The 7446-nt window shown below is 35.3% G+C and overlaps 1 long non-coding RNA gene across 1 annotated transcript; it reads right to left on the reverse strand.

The window, feature by feature from the left end:
• Nucleotides 1-758: 758 nt before the first annotated feature.
• On the reverse strand, nucleotides 759-7187 carry LOC114479778 (uncharacterized). The gene is made up of 2 exons (XR_003676018.1): nucleotides 6914-7187; nucleotides 759-2406 (listed from the first exon to the last, which is right to left on the reverse strand). It is a non-coding gene; the product is annotated as an uncharacterized LOC114479778 (long non-coding RNA).
• Between the last annotated feature and the right edge of the window lie 259 nt (nucleotides 7188-7446).

Here is a 7446-nt window from a genome sequence, read left to right on the forward strand (position 1 = left end):
TGAAGTCAATCAATGAACCTTTGAGGAGCCATCTCCTCAAGGACACATTAGGCGTGTTGCAGAAATGTACATTGCGTAAGTCCAGGCTCCTGTGGAACAGCCTGTCACGCTCATGGTGAGAAACTGAGTCAATGAACTACACTACAAGTGTGTTTCTGTGTTTCCCAGTTAAATATGCACAGTCTGTCATTTGACGTAGCTCAATAGGTGTGCTTTCCAAAAAAGTCAAAATGAATGAATTTCTAAAATGTTTTAATTAAATTAAAGGTCATATAATATTATATCAGATTCCTAAGGAAGAGAAAGCAATCTCACAGTTCTTAGTGTCTTGTTTAAAGTGGCATCATATGTCAAATTTCAAACCAGTCCAAAAGACTAGGGATGCACCGAAATTTAAATGAAAATTCTTGACCGAATCCGAAAACGAAAAATTAGAAATCCAAGACCGAAAACCGCAACACAAAAATAAATGATTCTGCAATTTATAAGTCCAATTGCATTTATGCCTCTGAATGTGTAATAACCTCACTAAAATTAAAACATTGCAATTGCATAAATTAATTAAATCAATTAAAAATATGAAAATATTTATTTAGCACTGACATTCCAACAATGCACAATATTAAATACAATATACAAAATGTTTAACTTGACCCCACTTATACATTAAATAATATTGTACAGGCCTTTAACAGACTGGGCTGCTGAAAGAGTCAAATTAAATATGTTCTCTCATTAAAACACAAAGTGCATTGAAATTCTTGATAAAAATCAGCTTCTTAGCTTTATTTATTATCCAAGCACACAGAGCTCTGTATCGTTATAACGTGGACCAAGTACAGTTGTGATAAAGTCCAGAGGATCTCTGAGAAGCGTGCGCAAACAGACTCTGAAACCACAAGCAGAAATTGCAATATGACAGAGAACATACCCTCACCTTGATGTTTTGGGCCAAGGTTACGCATTTACATGATATTTTCCAACAGAAATGGTTGAGTAAAGAGAGGGAAACTTCAAATATCACCATGAAATCTGGTGATATGAAACAGTGTCTACTAAGTGTAGCAAAAACAGACGTATGTCAAAACACGCACGAGGTAATTAGGCACACTTCTACAGCAGAGACATATGAAATTAATAACAATAGATTAACTCAGTTTCCGTATTAAGCATGTTTGGCATGTTTTCAATGAACTTAATAGTCAGTAATGACATTTAGTTAGGGTAAAGCCAATGAAATGGCTGAGACTGAAGTGAGTCACTTAAACCGGTGTTCAAAAAACACGTTTCAATGAGTATCTGCGCTTTTTTTTCACATGATAGGTCAGTCATTGGCCAGTTTAGGTCGCGTGTCTAAGACTAAACCTTACCCTAAACCCAACCCTAAAAATTGTTGCGATATAGGATTATAACCTAAACCAAACCCTAAACCTAAGACGCTCCGTATGTGTACTTCGGTAACCGTACCAATAGCACCGGGGGCTGTCAGTACGGCAACCCGTACGAATAGACACTTTCTTATCATTTAGCGTTGTTTTTTTAATACAGCGCTATGCAGTTTATACTATACTTACATTATGCTTTATTAAACCCCTCAGTGTTTAATAAAGTATTTTCTGATTAAGTGAAACGGCACTGATCAGCTGATTACAAAATTTGATTTTAACCTGGGTCACTGTTGAAACGCCAGCATCAGGGAAAACTGGAAATTTCAGCTTTAGCAGCATTAGCTTTAGCAGCTAACTCGGTCTTTCTGCCTTGGAGACTGATGCCACGTTTACGCAAAAAATCTTTCAATGATTCAACGCTCAAACGGTAAAAATAATCAAAATTTCTGTCAGACTCGCTTCCTACACCATCAGCCATGGTGAGTTTATCCCTCTTGACCTTTGACCTAATGCGGAAGAACTAAACCAGAGCTAGAGTGTGAAACATAGACATTATATAATGTTTATGGTGTGAAAAGGCTTATTCCTCTTGATTTTAATTTTTCGCTCTATTATTTTGAAATATCGTGGGAGTGAATGCTATGTATCTTGTAGTTTCCTGTTGTAAAAATAGCGTATAGCGTCGTAGCGTATTGGCTAACATTCCAAGCCATTTGGGCAGGTTTTTATGACAAATACGTTTTTAGCTCAAGTACTACTGAATATGTATATGATTTACAAAAAAAAATGTTTGTTCTACACCGTACGTCAAGGTACTGTAAGTCTGAATTAGTGCATTGCACTTTTAAGACAACATGCTAGTGATGAGCTCTATTCACACTTGAACATGCTTTCTGATGGTCGTATTGTTTCCCTGACCAGCCTCCACTCAGAGCCTGCTCTGCTCCATGTTTCTGGAACGTTCCATTGGTCAACAACTGGAAGACTGAATACCTCCTCACGGTCATGACGACGCTCTCTGAGGAAGAGAAGAATACAAACCCTGTAAACGGTGAGGGAATCAAAAAGATGCACATTTAGCATAAAAACACTTCCTTATGGTTAACAGTATGACATGGGCTAACACATTTTTATAGAAAAGCAATAATACAGTAGCATTGCTCTTTTTACCATTGCCTTCACATACTTTTTTTTTTTACTGACTGTTTTTTGTTTATTTCTGGGTTGTTGTCTTTTTTTTTTTTACTTTGAAATAACCCAGTGATAAGATCAGTTAATGTAGACATAGGCAAATGAGGGCCCGGGGGCCACAAGCGGCCCTCGGCCTAATTTTGTGTGGCTCCCAAAGTGAATGCACAAAAATGACTCTTACAAAAAAATGTATTTATTATGTGTTTATTTATTTACATGTTACAAACTAGTGCAGCAGAAAAACAGTCTTGTGCTTTTCTGAAGATCTATTAAAAGTCATCAACCATAGTTTAAAAAACCTAAACAACAAATCTATAGTCGTAAACTTTGGGGTGTCTATTGTAAAGTTGCACATGTGAAAATAAACAATAACATTTAGCAACAAACCACATTAAAAAAATGTATGTGCAATTTTTTTTTTACTTTACTTAGAATCAGATTAACAGCAATAGTTGTGAAATTTGTGATATTTTCTTGTAAAAATATGTCAATGTTAAATATTAAATCTAAATGTTAAATCTAAATGCTAATTATTAAATATTAATATCCATAATAAATTTAAATGTTAAATCTACATGCTTAATGTTAAATCTAGATCTAAATGTGAAATCTAAATGTCTCAGGTGAAACTAAATATTTAGCTAATATGCAACTTCACCAGAATGAGCTTTTATTTTGGTAACTAGCAAAATATTTAGATTTAACATTTAGATTGAGATTTAACATGATATGATATAGTTTTTTTTTTTAAAGAAAAGAAATGTCACAAATTTCACAAATATGGCTGTAAATCTGATCAAAAGTAAAAACACATTTTTTTCAACATGGTTTTGTTGCTAAATGTTGCTGTTTGTTTTAGCATGTGCAACTTTCCAATTGGCGCCCAATAGTAAACCTTTAGTTATGTATATAATATTCTTCAAATCTCAAATATATAGAAAATGAAAAGCAGAATGACAAATGTATTTGAGGTTAGGGGTTGTATTCGGAGTTTAGAAAAAAAACAATTCGGCGATATATCGCGATATTACGTCGCGCGATTCTCAGATCGATTAAAAATGCATCCATATCAATTTTTTTTATTTCTTTTTTTTATTTTACCTTTATTTAATCAAGAAAGTCTTTTCCATGGCAGAAGACAATGGAACTGCACAAAGAAGTGCTGAAACCTGGGCATGTTGACCAGCTTGTGTTTTTTCAATATAATCTAAAAAGAAAGTACTGACTTTTTGCATTTATTTGTTGTTCTAGGCATATTCCTCAGTTAAGTTGCACTAAAGTCATGTTGGTTTTAAAGCCAAAGGCAGATTGTATGTTTTTTTTTTTTTTTTTTTTTTAATTTTAAGTTGTTGGCACATGGCATGTTAAGGCCAATGTTTTGAGTGTAAAATATGCCAATAAAATATATTTCATACATAGTGTTCTCATGAAGGCGTACATATTTACAGATTAGTTGTTTCTTAAGTCATATACTGTATATATATTTAAAATTGCAATAATCACCTTATACTTTAATATCAGGATATATCGTATCATGACCTATGTACCGGGATACGAATCGTATCGCCAGATGCCAGGCAATACACACCCCTAATCACAGTTAATATATTTACATTCAGAATATAAATAATCCGAGGCGCAGCATAAGCGTTCACAATCAGTTTAAATTTTTATCAGCCGTATATCGCCTCGTATTGCCTTTATGAAGAAGGAGGAGGAGAAAGAAGTGACTGTTAATGATTTACTCTGCTGCTGCGATAAATACACATGCTGAAGCAGGATTCACAATCACAATAGCCGCTTAATAAGCCATGTGTTTTACTGTCAGAAAACAACAGCAAGAGTGTGTGGCTAGCAAAAGACAATCGCTATGGTCATCAGCTATATCATTAGTGATGTGAACAAAATCACTAATGATAAAGCTGAAAACATTTAAATGTTTGTATAGTATTTATCATTACTTTACTTTAAAGCTTTTCTTTTGCACTCTAAACTGTTCATTTATTATTTGTTAAAAAGTAATTAAATAAAATATATGTTTTGTTGAACATGATGAATAATCACGATTAAAATATTGATCCAAATATTTGTGCAGCCCTAGATTAGCATCAGCAGAATGAGCTAGCTGCCTCTTAAATACAGCTTTTTTTTTTTAAATGATCCTTATTTATTGTTATTAGGTGATTTTTTTTTTCAATCAAGTTATTGAAGGTGGCATTAATTATGTTGTTATAATGCAAAAGCTGTGGAAAAAATAACGTGTTTGATGTTGTATACATATTTAATAACTATTCCTAATGACAGCATATTAATTGTATATGTAAGACATTTGCCATTTTCTAATTCTAATTTAATTTGAAATTATTTCTGCCATGTGGGTGCTGCGTGATTTTAATAAAGGTTAACCTAATAATTTTTTAGGCTTTTAAGTGATGATGTAAGGTTTGGTGAATGTGTAACAGCTACATTGCAATACTATGCAGACAACCGAAAGAGTGATTCATTTTATTTTAATGACAAATTTAATTAAATTGCAATTTATCAAGTTTACACATACTTTTTGACTTTCCTCCGAATGCAAAATGGCTCCAGCACAGTAAATTGTGCCAGTACATGTTTGACTAATGATCCTCTAAAACAGGGATGGGTAACTATCACAGCGAGGGCCATATTATCAATATCAGAATAATGACAGATTTGAGCATTAATACAGGGGGAAAAAGGTTTTTTTTCCTTTTTTTTTTTGTCTTTGCAGTTTTGCTGTTTCATCAGTTTTTAGTCATTTTGTGTGTTTTTGTTATTTTTTTGTGTTCTTGTGGATCTTGTTGGGTTCTTTCTTTCTTTCGTACTATGGACCATATATTTTAAGCGCGCTGGGATGACTTTGTTGTAATTTGCGCTATATAAATAAAAGTTGAGTTGTTGTATTTTTCTGCTTTTTGTTGTCATATTGTGCATTTTGGCATCACTTTCTGTATTTTTTTGTTCTTGTTTTCTGTATTTTCTTGTCATTTTGTGCAAATTTGTTGACAATTTGTGTGTCTTTGGAGCTATTCTGTAATATGTGTTTTTTTTTTTTTCCTTTTTGTAGTCATTTTGTTTGTTTAAGTGGTTGTGTCTTTCTTTGTTGTCATTTTGTGTGTTTTTGGAATATTTGTGCGTTTTGCTGTCGAGTTGTGTGTTTTGCGGATTTATTTTGTGTAGGTCGTGGCTACGGGTACGTTGAACGTACCAATAGACTACCACTCTATGTATACACAGTTGCCAGTTTAGGTTATGTGATAGGTGCACCACGTGACTTAAAGCTCTGTCATTTGTATTTTAGCTCAAATTTATTTTTAGCGACACCGCTAACCCTTTTATTTTAGCCCTAACCCTAACTGTAACCCTTTCCCTAAAATGTTTGTTTTTTTTCTTCCCTGAAATGTATTTTTAAAGGTAGAATTAGCAGTGTTAAAAATGTTATAATGAAGAAAAAAAAATTGTCAAATGTGGGATTCGAACCCACGTGTGTAAAGATGGTGAGTACAACACCTTAGACCAGTCCCGGGGGCTATGGCTACATTTAACCTCCAGGCACTTTACTTTGTGTATTATGTTGGGCTTTATATTCCTTCCAACTTCTGGAAATATAATATTGGGGGCCGCACAAAATTAGACTGAAGGCCACATGTGGCCCCCGGGCCGCCAGTTGTCAATGCAATGAAGCTCGGGATGATAAACACGCAGTTGTCTAACCTTAGACGTTAACCTTAACCTGTGATGTGGTTCTGTGTGATTTTAAAAGCTGTCGGGTTGACTTGTGACCGATGTGGGTGAATCTATCTGCGCTTATTATCCTTAGAAACAACCCGGCAGTAAAACAGCTTGAGCTTTGGTGAATGTTAGCTATCGTATGTGTAAAAACCTGATAGGAAAAAAACAACGTAAAGTAGCTCAGCGAACTAGGTTAAGCCTACAACAACAACAACAACAACAACAACAACAACAACAACAACAACACCCTATAAAGCGCTAGTTACTAGGGGCAACCAGAGACGCAGCCGGAAGTCATTCACCAATAACAGAGGTTACAGGTTAAACTGGAACACCGGCCTGGTTCTTAGTCCTTCCCTGTCTGTTTCCTTACAAAAGCTATTATTTGATAATAGCCCTGAATAGTGCTGTTGTCAAACATAAGCAGAGGAAAAATAGCTAACGGCTAATGTGCTCCTGGTGGGAGAACCGCCGAGACTTTATGAGGTCTGGCAGGTCCACCACACACCTGTCATTCCTCCAAGCTCTAGTGTGACATTTGACGGGCTCTGGTGTCCCACAAGCCGGTTTGTACTCACGGGAAAAGCACGTATCCTCATCTTGTCCTTCCTTGTTCCGCCTCTGATGTTGGACATGGTGAGCGATGGTTTTGCTTGGAGAGGATTTAAAGCCTACATAAAGACAGTTGTTAGTGTGATTTGTACTCCAGATAACTCACAGGCTCCGGGAGGTGGGTTAGTGTGCATGTGTGTTATGCGGTTGTCGAAAATACTTAGTCCTGAGTGTCTACTTTCAGCCTAAAACAGCGATGGCGCCTCATGCACTATTTCTTTTTCTGCTGGTATGACCAGCGCGTCTCTACCAACACTAAAGTAAGCTTAGCGCCATCTATAGGTGAGACACAACAGGTAGGAATGACTAATAATAGAAGCAGCATTGATTGATTGAATTTATCCAAAAAGTATTCAAATGGATTGAGATCTCGAAAGTTTCTTCCATGTTTTTGCGTATTGTATTGGTGACGTCAAATTAGGATAGGAAGGACCATTAGCTGTTTGTACAAGGGGAGGAATGAGCATGAGATTGTACAAAATGTTTTGGTGTGTAAACC

This window comes from Gouania willdenowi, chromosome 17 (assembly GCF_900634775.1).
Source record: "Gouania willdenowi chromosome 17, fGouWil2.1, whole genome shotgun sequence".
NCBI lineage: Eukaryota > Metazoa > Chordata > Actinopteri > Blenniiformes > Gobiesocidae > Gouania > Gouania willdenowi.